A 14,731-nucleotide genomic window follows, 5' to 3' on the forward strand; every position below is an offset into this window, starting at 1 on the left:
TTAGGAAACTTTTTTATTAGCTTACCTTTAGATAGAAGTAGAAGAGGGTAAACAAGTGCCAGCATCTCACCTACAGCCATACCACATTGGATACGCCCAATCTCGTCTGGTCTTGGAAGCTAAGCAGTGTTGGGCCCGGTTATTACTTGGGTGGGAGACCACATGGGAACACCAGGTGCTGTAGGTTTTTTCCCATTACTGGCAAATTGTTTTTATTCTCTAGCTATTTAAATTGGAAACTTTTTCTTTTTATTGCCAATACAGAAATTTGGGAGAGGTCAAAAAGACACAATAGCCATCACCTAAAGACTTACCACACTGTTTCGGCCCAATTCCAACTGCTTTTGGCAGCTAAACAGTATTGAGCCTCTTTAGTAGTTTAATTTGAGACCACCTGCTAATATTATGTCCTGTAGGTCTTTTTACATTACCAACACATGATTTTTTTCAGTAAGCCAATATAGTTAGGAAACTTTTTTATTAGCTTACCTTTAGATAGAAGTAGAAGAGGGCAAAAAAGTGCCAGCATCTCACCTACAGCCATACCATATTGGATACGCCCAATCTCGTCTGATCTTGGAAGCTAAGCAGTGTTGGGCCTGGTTAGTACTTGGGTGGGAGACCACATGGGAACACCAGGTGCTGTAGGTTTTTTCCCATTACTGGCAAATTGTTTTTATTCTCTAGCTATTTAAATTGGAAACTTTTTCTTTTTATTGCCAATACAGACATTTGAGAGAGGTGAAACAGACACAATAGCCATCACCTAAAGACTTTCCACACTGTTTCGGCCCAATTCCAACTGCTTTTGGCAACTAAACAGTGTTGAGCCTCATTAGTAGTTTAATTTGAGACCACCTGCTAATATTATGTCCTGTAGGTCTTTTTACATTACCAACACATGATTTTTTTCAGTAAGCCAATAATGTTAGGAAACTTTTTTATTAGCTTACCTGGTTATAGAAGTAGAAGAGGGCAAAAAAGTGACTGTATCTCACCTACAGCCATACCGCATTGGATACGCCCAATCTCGTCTGATCTTGGAAGCTAAGCAGTGTTGGGCCTGGTTAGTACTTGGGTGGGAGACCACATGGGAACACCAGGTGCTGTAGGTTTTTTCCCATTACTGGCAAATTGTTTTTATTCTCTAGCTATTTAAATTGGAAACTTTTTCTTTTTATTGCCAATACAGACATTTGAGAGAGGTGAAACAGACACAATAGCCATCACCTAAAGACTTACCACACTGTTTTGGCCCAATTCCAACTGCTTTTGGCAGCTAAACAGTGTTGAGCCTCATTAGTAGTTTAATTTGAGACCACCTGCTAATATTATGTCCTGTAGGTCTTTTTACATTACCAACACATGATTTTTTTCAGTAAGCCAATAATGTTAGGAAACTTTTTTATTAGCTTACCTGGTTATAGAAGTAGAAGAGGGCAAAAAAGTGACTCTATCTCACCTACAGCCATACCACATTGGATACGCCCAATCTCGTCTGATCTTGGAAGCTAACCAGTGTTGGGCCTGGTTAGTACTTGGGTGGGAGACCACATGGGAACACCAGGTGCTGTAGGTTTTTTCCCATTACTGGCGAATTGTTTTTATTCTCTAGCTATTTAAATTGGAAACTTTTTCTTTTTATTGCCAATACAGACATTTGGGAGAGGTCAAACAGACACAATAGCCATCACCTAAAGACTTACCAGACTGTTTCGGCCCAATTCCAACTGCTTTTGGCAGCTAAATTGTATTGAGCCTCTTTAGCAGTTTAATTTGAGACCACCTGCTAATATTATGTCCTGTAGGTCTTTTTACATTACCAACACATGATTTTTTTCAGTAAGCCAATATAGTTAGGAAACTTTTTTATTAGCTTACCTTTAGATAGAAGTAGAAGAGGGCAAAAAAGTGCCTGCATCTCACCTACAGCCATACCACATTGGATACGCCCAATCTCGTCTGATCTTGGAAACTAAGCAGTGTTGGGCCTGGTTAGTACTTGGGTGGGAGACCACATGGGAAGACCAAGTGCTGTAGGTTTTTTCCCATTACTGGCAAATTGTTTTTATTCTCTAGCTATTTAAATTGGAAACTTTTTCTTTTTATTGCCAACACAGACATTTGAGAGAGGTGAAACAGACACAATAGCAATCACCTAAAGACTTACCACACTGTTTCGGCCCAATTCCAACTGCTTTTGGCAGCTAAACAGTGTTGAGCCTCATTAGTAGTTTAATTTGAGACCACCTGCTTATATTATGTCCTGTAGGTCTTTTTACATTACCAACACATGATTTTTTTCAGTAAGCCAATAATGTTAGGAAACTTTTTTATTAGCTTACCTGGTTATAGAAGTAGAAGAGGGCAAAAAAGTGACTCTATTTCACCTACAGCCATACCACATTGGATACGCCCAATCTCGTCTGATCTTGGAAGCTAAGCAGTGTTGGGCCTGGTTAGTACTTGGGTGGGAGACCACATTGGAACACCAGGTGCTGTAGGTTTTTCCCATTACTGGCAAATTGTTTTTATTCTCTAGCTATTTAAATTGGAAACTTTTTCTTTTTATTGCCAATACAGGCATTTGGGAGAGGTCAAACAGACACAATAGCCATCACCTAAAGACTTACCACACTGTTTCGGCCCAATTCCAACTGCTTTTGGCAGCTAAATAGTGTTGAGCCTCTTTAGTAGTTTAATTTGAGACCACCTGCTAATGTTATGTCCTGTTGGTCTTTTTACATTACCAACACATGATTTTTTTCAGTAAGCCAATATAGTTAGGAAAGTTTTTTATTAGCTTACCTTTAGATAGAAGTAGAAGAGGGCAAAAAAGTGCTTGTATCTCACCTACAGCCATACCACATTGGATACGCCCAATCTCGTCTGATCTTGGAAGCTAAGCAGTGTTGGGCCTGGTTAGTACTTGGGTGGGAGACCATATGGGAACACCAGGTGCTGTAGGTTTTTTCCCATTACTGGCAAATTGTTTTTATTCTCTAGCTATTTAAATTGGAAACTTTTTCTTTTTATTGCCAATACAGACATTTGAGAGAGGTGAAACAGACACAATAGCCATCACCTAAAGACTTTCCACACTGTTTCGGCCCAATTCCAACTGATTTTGGCAACTAAACAGTGTTGAGCCTCATTAGTAGTTTAATTTGAGACCACCTGCTAATATTATGTCCTGTAGGTCTTTTTACATTACCAACACATGATTTTTTTCAGTAAGCCAATAATGTTAGGAAACTTTATTATTAGCTTACCTGGTTATAGAAGTAGAAGAGGGCAAAAAAGTGACTGTATCTCACCTACAGCCATACCACATTGGATACGCCCAATCTCGTCTGATCTTGGAAGCTAAGCAGTGTTGGGCCTGGTTAGTACTTGGGTGGGAGACCACATGGGAACACCAGGTGCTGTAGGTTTTTTCCCATTACTGGCAAATTGTTTTTATTCTCTAGCTATTTAAATTGGAAACTTTTTCTTTTTATTGCCAATACAGACATTTGGGAGAGGTCAAACAGACACAATAGCCATCACCTAAAGACTTACCACACTGTTTCGGCCCAATTCCAACTGCTTTTGGCAGCTAAATAGTGTTGAGCCTCTTTAGTAGTTTAATTTGAGACCACCTGCTAATATTATGTCCTGTAGGTCTTTTTACATTACCAACACATGATTTTTTTCAGTAAGCCAATATAGTTAGGAAACTTTTTTATTAGCTTACCTTTAGATAGAAGTAGAAGAGGGCAAACAAGTGCCTGCATCTCACCTACAGCCATACCACATTGGATACGCCCAATCTCGTCTGATCTTGGAAGCTAAGCAGTGTTGGGCCTGGTTAGTACTTGGGTGGGAGACCACATGGGAACACCAGGTGCTGTAGGTTTTTTCCCATTACTGGCAAATTGTTTTTATTCTCTAGCTATTTAAATTGGAAACTTTTTCTTTTTATTGCCAATACAGACATTTGGGAGAGGTCAAACAGACACAATAGCCATCACCTAAAGACTTACCACACTGTTTCGGCCCAATTCCAACTGCTTTTGGCAGCTAAATAGTATTGAGCCTCTTTAGCAGTTTAATTTGAGACAACCTGCTAATATTATGTCCTGTAGGTCTTTTTACATTACCAACACATGATTTTTTTCAGTAAGCCAATATAGTTAGGAAACTTTTTTATTAGCTTACCTTTAGATAGAAGTAGAAGAGGGCAAAAAAGTGCTTGCATCTCAACTACAGCCATACCACATTGGATACGCCCAATCTCGTCTGATCTTGGAAGCTAAGCAGTGTAGGGCCTGGTTAGTACTTGGGTGGGAGACCACATGGGAACACCAGGTGCTGTAGGTTTTTTCCCATTACTGGCAAATTGTTTTTATTCTCTAGCTATTTAAATTGGAAACTTTTTCTTTTTATTGCCAATACAGACATTTGAGAGAGGTGAAACAGACACAATAGCCATCACCTAAAGACTTACCACACTGTTTCGGCCCAATTCCAACTGCTTTTGGCAGCTAAACAGTGTTGAGCCTCATTAGTAGTTTAATTTGAGACCACCTGCTAATATTATGTCCTGTAGGTCTTTTTACATTACCAACACATGATTTTTTTCAGTAAGCCAATAATGTTAGGAAACTTTTTTATTAGCTTACCTGGTTATAGAAGTAGAAGAGGGCAAAAAAGTGACTCTATCTCACCTACAGCCATACCACATTGGATACGCCCAATCTCGTCTGATCTTGGAAGCTAAGCAGTGTTGGGCCTGGTTAGTACTTGGGTGGGAGACCACATGGGAACACCAGGTGCTGTAGGTTTTTTCCCATTACTGGCAAATTGTTTTTATTCTCTAGTTATTTAAATTGGAAACTTTTTCTTTTTATTGCCAATACAGACATTTGGGAGAGGTCAAACAGACACAATAGCCATCACCTAAAGACTTACCACACTGTTTCGGCCCAATTCCAACTGCTTTTGGCAGCTAAATAGTGTTGAGCCTCTTTAGTAGTTTAATTTGAGACCACCTGCTAATATTATGTCCTGTAGGTATTTTTACATTACCAACACATGATTTTTTTCAGTAAGCCAATAATGTTAGGAAACTTTTTTATTAGCTTACCTGGTTATAGAAGTAGAAGAGGGCAAAAAAGTGACTGTATCTCACCTACAGCCATACCACATTGGATACGCCCAATCTCGTCTGATCTTGGAAGCTAAGCAGTGTTGGGCCTGGTTAGTACTTGGGTGGGAGACCACATGGGAACACCAGGTGCTGTAGGTTTTTCCCATTACTGGCAAATTGTTTTTATTCTCTAGCTATTTAAATTGAAAACTTTTTCTTTTTATTGCCAATACAGACATTTGGGAGAGGTCAAACAGACACAATAGCCATCACCTAAAGACTTACCACACTGTTTCGGCCCAATTCCAACTGCTTTTGGCAGCTAAATAGTGTTGAGCCTCTTTAGTAGTTTAATTTGAGACCACCTGCTAATATTGTGTCCTGTTGGTCTTTTTACATTACCAACACATGATTTTTTTCAGTAAGCCAATATAGTTAGGAAACTTTTTTATTAGCTTACCTTTAGATAGAAGTAGAAGAGGGCAAAAAAGTGCCTGCATCTCACCTACAGCCATACCACATTGGATACGCCCAATCTCGTCTGCTCTTGGAAGCTAAGCAGTGTTGGGCCTGGTTAATACTTGGGTGGGAGACCACATGGGAACACCAGGTGCTGTAGGTTTTTTCCCATTACTGGCAAATTGTTTTTATTCTCTAGCTATTTAAATTGGAAACTTTTTCTTTTTATTGCCAATACAGACATTTGAGAGAGGTGAAACAGACACAATAGCCATCACCTAAAGACTTACCACACTGTTTTGGCCCAATTCCAACTGCTTTTGGCAGCTAAACAGTGTTGAGCCTCATTAGTAGTTTAATTTGAGACCACCTGCTAATATTATGTCCTGTAGGTCTTTTTACATTACCAACACATGATTTTTTTTAGTAAGCCAATAATGTTAGGAAACTTTTTTATTAGCTTACCTGGTTATAGAAGTAGAAGAGGGCAAAAAAGTGATTCTGTCTCACCTACAGCCATACCACATTGGATACGCCCAATCTCGTCTGATCTTGGAAGCTAAGCAGTGTTGGGCCTGGTTAGTACTTGGGTGGGAGACCACATGGGAACACCAGGTGCTGTAGGTTTTTTCCCATTACTGGCGAATTGTTTTTATTCTCTACCTATTTAAATTGGAAACTTTTTCTTTTTATTGCCAATACAGGCATTTGGGAGAGGTCAAACAGACACAATAGCCATCACCTAAAGACTTACCACACTGTTTCGGCCCAATTCCAACTGCTTTTGGCAGCTAAATTGTATTGAGCCTCTTTAGCAGTTTAATTTGAGACCACCTGCTAATATTATGTCCTGTAGGTCTTTTTACATTACCAACACATGATTTTTTTCAGTAAGCCAATATAGTTAGGAAACTTTTTTATTAGCTTACCTTTAGATAGAAGTAGAAGAGGGCAAAAAAGTGCCTGCATCTCACCTACAGCCATACCACATTGGATACGCCCAATCTCGTCTGATCTTGGAAACTAAGCAGTGTTGGGCCTGGTTAGTACTTGGGTGGGAGACCACATGGGAAGACCAGGTGCTGTAGGTTTTTTCCCATTACTGGCAAATTGTTTTTATTCTCTAGCTATTTAAATTGGAAACTTTTTCTTTTTATTGCCAATACAGACATTTGGGAGAGGTCAAACAGACACAATAGCCATCACCTAAAGACTTACCACACTGTTTCGGCCCAATTCCAACTACTTTTGGCAGCTAAATAGTGTTGAGCCTCTTTAGTAGTTTCATTTGAGACCACCTGCTAATATTATGTCCTGTAGGTCTTTTTACATTACCAACACATGATTTTTTTCAGTAAGCCAATAATGTTAGAAAATTTTTTTAATTAGCTTACCTGGTTATAGAAGTAGAAGAGGGCAAAAAAGTGACTCTATTTCACCTACAGCCATACCACATTGGATACGCCCAGTCTCGTCTGATCTTGGAAGCTAAGCAGTGTTGGCCCTGGTTAGTACTTGGGTGGGAGACCACATGGGAACACCAGGTGCTGTAGGTTTTTTCCCATTACTGGCAAATTGTTTTTATTCTCTAGCTATTTAAATTGAAAACTTTTTCTTTTTATTGCCAATACAGACATTTGGGAGAGGTCAAACAGACACAATAGCCATCACCTAAAGACTTACCACACTGTTTCGGCCCAATTCCAACTACTTTTGGCAGCTAAATAGTGTTGAGCCTCTTTAGTAGTTTCATTTGAGACCACCTGCTAATATTATGTCCTGTAGGTCTTTTTACATTACCAACACATGATTTTTTTCAGTAAGCCAATAATGTTAGGAAACTTTTTTATTAGCTTACCTTGTTATAGAAGTAGAAGAGGGCAAAAAAGAGACTGTATCTCACCTACAGCCATACCACATTGGATACGCCCAATCTCGTCTGATCTTGGAAGCTAAGCAGTGTTGGGCCTGGTTAGTACTTGGGTGGGAGAACACATGGGAACACCAGATGCTGTAGGTTTTTCCCATTACTGGCAAATTGTTTTTATTCTCTAGCTATTTAAATTGGAAACTTTTTCTTTTTATTGCCAATACAGACATTTGGGAGAGGTCAAACAGACACAATAGCCATCACCTAAAGACTTACCACACTGTTTCGGCCCAATTCCAACTGCTTTTGGCAGCTAAATAGTGTTGAGCCTCTTTAGTAGTTTAATTTGAGACCACCTGCTAATATTATGTCCTGTTGGTCTTTTTACATTACCAACACACGATTTTTTTCAGTAAGCCAATATAGTTAGGAAACTTTTTTATTAGCTTATCTTTAGATAGAAGTAGAAGAGGGCAAAAAAGTGCTTGTATCTCACCTACAGCCATACCACATTGGATACGCCCAATCTCGTCTGATCTTGGAAGCTAAGCAGTGTTGGGCCTGGTTAGTACTTGGGTGGGAGACCATATGGGAACACCAGGTGCTGTAGGTTTTTTCCCATTACTGGCAAATTGTTTTTATTCTCTAGCTATTTAAATTGGAAACTTTTTCTTTTTATTGCCAATACAGACATTTGGGAGAGGTCAAACAGACACAATAGCCATCACCTAAAGACTTACCACACTGTTTCGGCCCAATTCCAACTGCTTTTGGCAGCTAAATAGTGTTGAGCCTCTTTAGTAGTTTAATTTGAGACCACCTGCTAATATTATGTCCTGTAGGTCTTTTTACATTACCAACACATGATTTTTTTCAGTAAGCCAATATAGTTAGGAAACTTTTTTATTAGCTTACCTTTAGATAGAAGTAGAAGAGGGCAAACAAGTGCCTGCATCTCACCTACAGCCATACCACATTGGATACGCCCAATCTCGTCTGATCTTGGAAGCTAAGCAGTGTTGGGCCTGGTTAGTACTTGGGTGGGAGACCACATGGGAACACCAGGTGCTGTAGGTTTTTTCCCATTACTGGCAAATTGTTTTTATTCTCTAGCTATTTAAATTGGAAACTTTTTCTTTTTATTGCCAATACAGACATTTGGGAGAGGTCAAACAGACACAATAGCCATCACCTAAAGACTTACCACACTGTTTCGGCCCAATTCCAACTGCTTTTGGCAGCTAAATAGTATTGAGCCTCTTTAGCAGTTTAATTTGAGACCACCTGCTAATATTATGTCCTGTAGGTCTTTTTACATTACCAACACATGATTTTTTTCAGTAAGCCAATATAGTTAGGAAACTTTTTTATTAGCTTACCTTTAGATAGAAGTAGAAGAGGGCAAAAAAGTGCTTGCATCTCACCTACAGCCATACCACATTGGATACGCCCAATCTCGTCTGATCTTGGAAGCTAAGCAGTGTTGGGCCTGGTTAGTACTTGGGTGGGAGACCACATGGGAACACCAGGTGCTGTAGGTTTTTTCCCATTACTGGCAAATTGTTTTTATTCTCTAGCTATTTAAATTGGAAACTTTTTCTTTTTATTGCCAATACAGACATTTGGGAGAGGTCAAACAGACACAATAGCCATCACCTAAAGACTTACCACACTGTTTCGGCCCAATTCCAACTGCTTTTGGCAGCTAAATAGTGTTGAGCCTCTTTAGTAGTTTAATTTGAGACCACCTGCTAATATTGTGTCCTGTTGGTCTTTTTACATTACCAACACATGATTTTTTTCAGTAAGCCAATATAGTTAGGAAACTTTTTTATTAGCTTACCTTTAGATAGAAGTAGAAGAGGGCAAACAAGTGCCTGCATCTCACCTACAGCCATACCACATTGGATACGCCCAATCTCGTCTGATCTTGGAAGCTAAGCAGTGTTGGGCCCGGTTAGTACTTGGGTGGGAGACCACATGGGAACACCAGGTGCTGTAGGTTTTTTCCCATTACTGGCAAATTGTTTTTATTCTCTAGCTATTAAAATTGGAAACTTTTTCTTTTTATTGCCAATACAGACATTTGGGAGAGGTCAAACAGACACAATAGCCATCACCTAAAGACTTACCACACTGTTTCGGCCCAATTCCAACTGCTTTTGGCAGCTAAATAGTATTGAGCCTCTTTAGCAGTTTAATTTGAGACCACCTGCTAATATTATGTCCTGTAGGTCTTTTTACATTACCAACACATGATTTTTTTCAGTAAGCCAATATAGTTAGGAAACTTTTTTATTAGCTTACCTTTAGATAGAAGTAGAAGAGGGCAAAAAATTGCTTGCATCTCACCTACAGCCATACCACATTGGATACGCCCAATCTCGTCTGATCTTGGAAGCTAAGCAGTGTTGGGCCTGGTTAGTACTTGGGTGGGAGACCACATGGGAACACCAGGTGCTGTAGGTTTTTTCCCATTACTGGCAAATTGTTTTTATTCTCTAGCTATTTAAATTGGAAACTTTTTCTTTTTATTGCCAATACATACATTTGAGAGAGGTGAAACAGACACAATAGCCATCACCTAAAGACTTACCACACTGTTTCGGCCCAATTCCAACTGCTTTTGGCAGCTAAACAGTGTTGAGCCTCATTAGTAGTTTAATTTGAGACCACCTGCTAATATTATGTCCTGTAGGTCTTTTTACATTACCAACACATGATTATTTTCAGTAAGCCAATAATGTTAGGAAACTTTTTTATTAGCTTACCAGGTTATAGAAGTAGAAGAGGGCAAAAAAGTGACTCTATCTCACCTACAGCCATACCACATTGGATACGCCCAATCTCGTCTGATCTTGGAAGCTAAGCAGTGTTGGGCCTGGTTAGTACTTGGGTGGGAGACCACATGGGAACACCAGGTGCTGTAGGTTTTTTCCCATTACTGGCAAATTGTTTTTATTCTCTAGCTATTTAAATTGGAAACTTTTTCTTTTTATTGCCAATACAGACATTTGGGAGAGGTCAAACAGACACAATAGCCATCACCTAAAGACTTACCACACTGTTTCGGCCCAATTCCAACTGCTTTTGGCAGCTAAATAGTGTTGAGCCTCTTTAGTAGTTTAATTTGAGACCACCTGCTAATATTATGTCCTGTAGGTATTTTTACATTACCAACACATGATTTTTTTCAGTAAGCCAATATAGTTAGGAAACTTTTTTATTAGCTTACCTTTAGATAGAAGTAGAAGAGGGCAAAAAAGTGCTTGCATCTCACCTACAGCCATACCACATTGGATACGCCCAATCTCGTCTGATCTTGGAAGCTAAGCAGTGTTGGGCCTGGTTAGTACTTGGGTGGGAGACCACATGGGAACACCAGGTGCTGTAGGTTTTTTCCCATTACTGGCAAATTGTTTTTATTCTCTAGCTATTTAAATTGGAAACTTTTTCTTTTTATTGCCAATACAGACATTTGAGAGAGGTGAAACAGACACAATAGCCATCACCTAAAGACTTACCACACTGTTTCGGCCCAATTCCAACTGCTTTTGGCAGCTAAACAGTGTTGAGCCTCATTAGTAGTTTAATTTGAGACCACCTGCTAATATTATGTCCTGTAGGTCTTTTTACATTACCAACACATGATTTTTTTCAGTAAGCCAATAATGTTAGGAAACTTTTTTATTAGCTTACCTGGTTATAGAAGTAGAAGAGGGCAAAAAAGTGACTCTATCTCACCTACAGCCATACCACATTGGATACGCCCAATCTCGTCTGATCTTGGAAGCTAAGCAGTGTTGGGCCTGGTTAGTACTTGGGTGGGAGACCACATGGGAACACCAGGTGCTGTAGGTTTTATCCCATTACTGGCAAATTGTTTTTATTCTCTAGCTATTTAAATTGGAAACTTTTTCTTTTTATTGCCAATACAGACATTTGGGAGAGGTCAAACAGACACAATAGCCATCACCTAAAGACTTACCACACTGTTTCGGCCCAATTCCAACTGCTTTTGGCAGCTAAATAGTGTTGAGCCTCTTTAGTAGTTTAATTTGAGACCACCTGCTAATATTATGTCCTGTAGGTATTTTTACATTACCAACACATGATTTTTTTCAGTAAGCCAATAATGTTAGGAAACTTTTTTATTAGCTTACCTGGTTATAGAAGTAGAAGAGGGCAAAAAAGTGACTGTATCTCACATACAGCCATACCACATTGGATACGCCCAATCTCGTCTGATCTTGGAAGCTCAGCAGTGTTGGGCCTGGTTAGTACTTGGGTGGGAGACCACATGGGAACACCAGGTGCTGTAGGTTTTTCCCATTACTGGCAAATTGTTTTTATTCTCTAGCTATTTAAATTGGAAACTTTTTCTTTTTATTGCCAATACAGACATTTGGGAGAGGTCAAACAGACACAATAGCCATCACCTAAAGACTTACCACACTGTTTCGGCCCAATTCCAACTGCTTTTGGCAGCTAAATAGTGTTGAGCCTCTTTAGTAGTTTAATTTGAGACCACCTGCTAATATTGTGTCCTGTTGGTCTTTTTACATTACCAACACATGATTTTTTTCAGTAAGCCAATATAGTTAGGAAACTTTTTTATTAGCTTACCTTTAGATAGAAGTAGAAGAGGGCAAAAAAGTGCCTGCATCTCACCTACAGCCATACCACATTGGATACGCCCAATCTCGTCTGATCTTGGAAGCTAAGCAGTGTTGGGCCTGGTTAGTACTTGGGTGGGAGACCACATGGGAACACCAGGTGCTGTAGGTTTTTTCCCATTACTGGCAAATTGTTTTTATTCTCTAGCTATTTAAATTGGAAACTTTTTCTTTTTATTGCCAATACAGACATTTGGGAGAGGTCAAACAGACACAATAGCCATCACCTAAAGACTTACCACACTGTTTCGGCCCAATTCCAACTGCTTTTGGCAGCTAAATAGTGTTGAGCCTCTTTAGTAGTTTAATTTGAGACCACCTGCTAATATTATGTCCTGTAGGTATTTTTACATTACCAACACATGATTTTTTTCAGTAAGACAATAATGTTAGGAAACTTTTTTATTAGCTTACCTGGTTATAGAAGTAGAAGAGGGCAAAAAAGTGACTGTATCTCACCTACAGCCATGCCACATTGGATACGCTCAATCTCGTCTGATCTTGGAAGCTAAGCAGTGTTGGGCCTGGTTAATACTTGGGTGGGAGACCACATGGGAACACCAGGTGCTGTAGGTTTTTCCCATTACTGGCAAATTGTTTTTATTCTCTAGCTATTTAAATTGGAAACTTTTTCTTTTTATTGCCAATACAGACATTTGGGAGAGGTCAAACAGACACAATAGCCATCACCTAAAGACTTACCACACTGTTTCGGCCCAATTCCAACTGCTTTTGGCAGCTAAATAGTGTTGAGCCTCTTTAGTAGTTTAATTTGAGACCACCTGCTAATATTGTGTCCTGTTGGTCTTTTTACATTACCAACACATGATTTTTTTCAGTAAGCCAATATAGTTAGGAAACTTTTTTATTAGCTTACCTTTAGATAGAAGTAGAAGAGGGCAAAAAAGTGCCTGCATCTCACCTACAGCCATACCACATTGGATACGCCCAATCTCGTCTGATCTTGGAAGCTAAGCAGTGTTGGGCCTGGTTAGTACTTGGGTGGGAGACCACATGGGAACACCAGGTGCTGTAGGTTTTTTCCCATTACTGGCAAATTGTTTTTATTCTCTAGCTATTTAAATTGGAAACTTTTTCTTTTTATTGCCAATACAGACATTTGGGAGAGGTCAAACAGACACAATAGCCATCACCTAAAGACTTACCACACTGTTTCGGCCCAATTCCAACTACTTTTGGCAGCTAAATAGTGTTGAGCCTCTTTAGTAGTTTCATTTGAGACCACCTGCTAATATTATGTCCTGTAGGTCTTTTTACATTACCAACACATGATTTTTTTCAGTAAGCCAATAATGTTAGGAAACTTTTTTATTAGCTTACCTGGTTATAGAAGTAGAAGAGGGCAAAAAAGTGACTGTATCTCACCTACAGCCATACCACATTGGATACGCCCAATCTCGTCTGATCTTGGAAGCTCAGCAGTGTTGGGCCTGGTTAGTACTTGGGTGGGAGACCACATGGGAACACCAGGTGCTGTAGGTTTTTCCCATTACTGGCAAATTGTTTTTATTCTCTAGCTATTTAAATTGGAAACTTTTTCTTTTTATTGCCAATACAGACATTTGGGAGAGGTCAAACAGACACAATAGCCATCACCTAAAGACTTACCACACTGTTTCGGCCCAATTCCAACTGCTTTTGGCAGCTAAATAGTGTTGAGCCTCTTTAGTAGTTTAATTTGAGACCACCTGCTAATATTATGTCCTGTAGGTATTTTTACATTACCAACACATGATTTTTTTCAGTAAGCCAATAATGTTAGGAAACTTTTTTATTAGCTTACCTGGTTATAGAAATAGAAGAGGGCAAAAAAGTGAATGTATCTCACCTACAGCCATACCACATTGGATACGCTCAATCTCGTCTGATCTTGGAAGCTAAGCAGTGTTGGGCCTGGTTAATACTTGGGTGGGAGACCACATGGGAACACCAGGTGCTGTAGGTTTTTCCCATTACTGGCAAATTGTTTTTATTCTCTAGCTATTTAAATTGGAAACTTTTTCTTTTTATTGCCAATACAGACATTTGGGAGAGGTCAAACAGACACAATAGCCATCACCTAAAGACTTACCACACTGTTTCGGCCCAATTCCAACTGCTTTTGGCAGCTAAATAGTGTTGAGCCTCTTTAGTAGTTTAATTTGAGACCACCTGCTAATATTATGTCCTGTAGGTCTTTTTACATTACCAACACATGATTTTTTTCAGTAAGCCAATATAGTTAGGAAACTTTTTTATTAGCTTACCTTTAGATAGAAGTAGAAGAGGGCAAACAAGTGCCTGCATCTCACCTACAGCCATACCACATTGGATACGCCCAATCTTGTCTGATCTTGGAAGCTAAGCAGTGTTGGGCCTGGTTAGTACTTGGGTGGGAGACCACATGGGAACACCAGGTGCTGTAGGTTTTTTCCCATTACTGTCAAATTGTTTTTATTCTCTAGCTATTTAAATTGGAAACTTTTTCTTTTTATTGCCAATACAGACATTTGGGAGAGGTCAAACAGACACAATAGCCATCACCTAAAGACTTACCACACTGTTTCGGCCCAATTCCAACTGCTTTTGGCAGCT

At 39.4% G+C, this 14,731-nt stretch overlaps 32 non-coding genes across 32 annotated transcripts; all 32 read left to right on the forward strand.

Annotated features, from left to right (window-relative positions):
- The first annotated feature begins 68 nt into the window (after nt 1-68).
- Nucleotides 69-187, forward strand: LOC146033806 (5S ribosomal RNA). The gene has a single exon (XR_014459214.1). It is a non-coding gene; the product is annotated as a 5S ribosomal RNA (ribosomal RNA).
- A 345-nt stretch (nt 188-532) lies between these two features.
- Nucleotides 533-651, forward strand: LOC146031051 (5S ribosomal RNA). The gene has a single exon (XR_014456529.1). It is a non-coding gene; the product is annotated as a 5S ribosomal RNA (ribosomal RNA).
- A 345-nt stretch (nt 652-996) lies between these two features.
- Nucleotides 997-1,115, forward strand: LOC146030395 (5S ribosomal RNA). The gene has a single exon (XR_014455892.1). It is a non-coding gene; the product is annotated as a 5S ribosomal RNA (ribosomal RNA).
- A 345-nt stretch (nt 1,116-1,460) lies between these two features.
- LOC146031555 (5S ribosomal RNA) lies at nt 1,461-1,579 on the forward strand. Its single transcript, XR_014457020.1, has one exon. It is a non-coding gene; the product is annotated as a 5S ribosomal RNA (ribosomal RNA).
- A 345-nt stretch (nt 1,580-1,924) lies between these two features.
- Nucleotides 1,925-2,043, forward strand: LOC146033772 (5S ribosomal RNA). Its single transcript, XR_014459180.1, has one exon. It is a non-coding gene; the product is annotated as a 5S ribosomal RNA (ribosomal RNA).
- A 345-nt stretch (nt 2,044-2,388) lies between these two features.
- On the forward strand, nt 2,389-2,507 carry LOC146031337 (5S ribosomal RNA). The gene has a single exon (XR_014456805.1). It is a non-coding gene; the product is annotated as a 5S ribosomal RNA (ribosomal RNA).
- Nucleotides 2,508-2,851: 344 nt separating this feature from the next.
- LOC146030705 (5S ribosomal RNA) lies at nt 2,852-2,970 on the forward strand. The gene has a single exon (XR_014456196.1). It is a non-coding gene; the product is annotated as a 5S ribosomal RNA (ribosomal RNA).
- A 345-nt stretch (nt 2,971-3,315) lies between these two features.
- On the forward strand, nt 3,316-3,434 carry LOC146033537 (5S ribosomal RNA). Its single transcript, XR_014458946.1, has one exon. It is a non-coding gene; the product is annotated as a 5S ribosomal RNA (ribosomal RNA).
- Nucleotides 3,435-3,779: 345 nt separating this feature from the next.
- LOC146033549 (5S ribosomal RNA) lies at nt 3,780-3,898 on the forward strand. Its single transcript, XR_014458958.1, has one exon. It is a non-coding gene; the product is annotated as a 5S ribosomal RNA (ribosomal RNA).
- Nucleotides 3,899-4,243: 345 nt separating this feature from the next.
- LOC146031548 (5S ribosomal RNA) lies at nt 4,244-4,362 on the forward strand. The gene has a single exon (XR_014457012.1). It is a non-coding gene; the product is annotated as a 5S ribosomal RNA (ribosomal RNA).
- Nucleotides 4,363-4,707: 345 nt separating this feature from the next.
- LOC146033562 (5S ribosomal RNA) lies at nt 4,708-4,826 on the forward strand. Its single transcript, XR_014458970.1, has one exon. It is a non-coding gene; the product is annotated as a 5S ribosomal RNA (ribosomal RNA).
- Nucleotides 4,827-5,171: 345 nt separating this feature from the next.
- Nucleotides 5,172-5,290, forward strand: LOC146033574 (5S ribosomal RNA). Its single transcript, XR_014458982.1, has one exon. It is a non-coding gene; the product is annotated as a 5S ribosomal RNA (ribosomal RNA).
- A 344-nt stretch (nt 5,291-5,634) lies between these two features.
- LOC146033665 (5S ribosomal RNA) lies at nt 5,635-5,753 on the forward strand. The gene has a single exon (XR_014459074.1). It is a non-coding gene; the product is annotated as a 5S ribosomal RNA (ribosomal RNA).
- A 345-nt stretch (nt 5,754-6,098) lies between these two features.
- Nucleotides 6,099-6,217, forward strand: LOC146033586 (5S ribosomal RNA). The gene has a single exon (XR_014458994.1). It is a non-coding gene; the product is annotated as a 5S ribosomal RNA (ribosomal RNA).
- Nucleotides 6,218-6,562: 345 nt separating this feature from the next.
- Nucleotides 6,563-6,681, forward strand: LOC146031645 (5S ribosomal RNA). The gene has a single exon (XR_014457107.1). It is a non-coding gene; the product is annotated as a 5S ribosomal RNA (ribosomal RNA).
- Nucleotides 6,682-7,027: 346 nt separating this feature from the next.
- LOC146033552 (5S ribosomal RNA) lies at nt 7,028-7,146 on the forward strand. Its single transcript, XR_014458960.1, has one exon. It is a non-coding gene; the product is annotated as a 5S ribosomal RNA (ribosomal RNA).
- Nucleotides 7,147-7,491: 345 nt separating this feature from the next.
- On the forward strand, nt 7,492-7,610 carry LOC146034857 (5S ribosomal RNA). The gene has a single exon (XR_014460260.1). It is a non-coding gene; the product is annotated as a 5S ribosomal RNA (ribosomal RNA).
- Nucleotides 7,611-7,954: 344 nt separating this feature from the next.
- On the forward strand, nt 7,955-8,073 carry LOC146030706 (5S ribosomal RNA). Its single transcript, XR_014456197.1, has one exon. It is a non-coding gene; the product is annotated as a 5S ribosomal RNA (ribosomal RNA).
- A 345-nt stretch (nt 8,074-8,418) lies between these two features.
- On the forward strand, nt 8,419-8,537 carry LOC146033598 (5S ribosomal RNA). The gene has a single exon (XR_014459006.1). It is a non-coding gene; the product is annotated as a 5S ribosomal RNA (ribosomal RNA).
- A 345-nt stretch (nt 8,538-8,882) lies between these two features.
- On the forward strand, nt 8,883-9,001 carry LOC146033610 (5S ribosomal RNA). Its single transcript, XR_014459018.1, has one exon. It is a non-coding gene; the product is annotated as a 5S ribosomal RNA (ribosomal RNA).
- Nucleotides 9,002-9,346: 345 nt separating this feature from the next.
- LOC146030425 (5S ribosomal RNA) lies at nt 9,347-9,465 on the forward strand. Its single transcript, XR_014455920.1, has one exon. It is a non-coding gene; the product is annotated as a 5S ribosomal RNA (ribosomal RNA).
- Nucleotides 9,466-9,810: 345 nt separating this feature from the next.
- Nucleotides 9,811-9,929, forward strand: LOC146033622 (5S ribosomal RNA). The gene has a single exon (XR_014459032.1). It is a non-coding gene; the product is annotated as a 5S ribosomal RNA (ribosomal RNA).
- Nucleotides 9,930-10,274: 345 nt separating this feature from the next.
- Nucleotides 10,275-10,393, forward strand: LOC146033634 (5S ribosomal RNA). Its single transcript, XR_014459044.1, has one exon. It is a non-coding gene; the product is annotated as a 5S ribosomal RNA (ribosomal RNA).
- Nucleotides 10,394-10,738: 345 nt separating this feature from the next.
- LOC146033646 (5S ribosomal RNA) lies at nt 10,739-10,857 on the forward strand. The gene has a single exon (XR_014459056.1). It is a non-coding gene; the product is annotated as a 5S ribosomal RNA (ribosomal RNA).
- Nucleotides 10,858-11,202: 345 nt separating this feature from the next.
- On the forward strand, nt 11,203-11,321 carry LOC146033659 (5S ribosomal RNA). The gene has a single exon (XR_014459069.1). It is a non-coding gene; the product is annotated as a 5S ribosomal RNA (ribosomal RNA).
- Nucleotides 11,322-11,666: 345 nt separating this feature from the next.
- Nucleotides 11,667-11,785, forward strand: LOC146033923 (5S ribosomal RNA). The gene has a single exon (XR_014459332.1). It is a non-coding gene; the product is annotated as a 5S ribosomal RNA (ribosomal RNA).
- A 344-nt stretch (nt 11,786-12,129) lies between these two features.
- LOC146033673 (5S ribosomal RNA) lies at nt 12,130-12,248 on the forward strand. Its single transcript, XR_014459081.1, has one exon. It is a non-coding gene; the product is annotated as a 5S ribosomal RNA (ribosomal RNA).
- Nucleotides 12,249-12,593: 345 nt separating this feature from the next.
- On the forward strand, nt 12,594-12,712 carry LOC146034028 (5S ribosomal RNA). Its single transcript, XR_014459434.1, has one exon. It is a non-coding gene; the product is annotated as a 5S ribosomal RNA (ribosomal RNA).
- A 344-nt stretch (nt 12,713-13,056) lies between these two features.
- On the forward strand, nt 13,057-13,175 carry LOC146033685 (5S ribosomal RNA). Its single transcript, XR_014459093.1, has one exon. It is a non-coding gene; the product is annotated as a 5S ribosomal RNA (ribosomal RNA).
- A 345-nt stretch (nt 13,176-13,520) lies between these two features.
- On the forward strand, nt 13,521-13,639 carry LOC146032310 (5S ribosomal RNA). Its single transcript, XR_014457751.1, has one exon. It is a non-coding gene; the product is annotated as a 5S ribosomal RNA (ribosomal RNA).
- Nucleotides 13,640-13,983: 344 nt separating this feature from the next.
- On the forward strand, nt 13,984-14,102 carry LOC146033051 (5S ribosomal RNA). The gene has a single exon (XR_014458462.1). It is a non-coding gene; the product is annotated as a 5S ribosomal RNA (ribosomal RNA).
- A 344-nt stretch (nt 14,103-14,446) lies between these two features.
- LOC146031878 (5S ribosomal RNA) lies at nt 14,447-14,565 on the forward strand. Its single transcript, XR_014457330.1, has one exon. It is a non-coding gene; the product is annotated as a 5S ribosomal RNA (ribosomal RNA).
- The last annotated feature ends 166 nt before the right edge of the window (nt 14,566-14,731 follow it).

This window comes from Crinia signifera, chromosome 8, assembly GCF_055691185.1.
Source record: "Crinia signifera chromosome 8, ASM5569118v1, whole genome shotgun sequence".
NCBI classification, from domain to species: domain Eukaryota; kingdom Metazoa; phylum Chordata; class Amphibia; order Anura; family Myobatrachidae; genus Crinia; species Crinia signifera.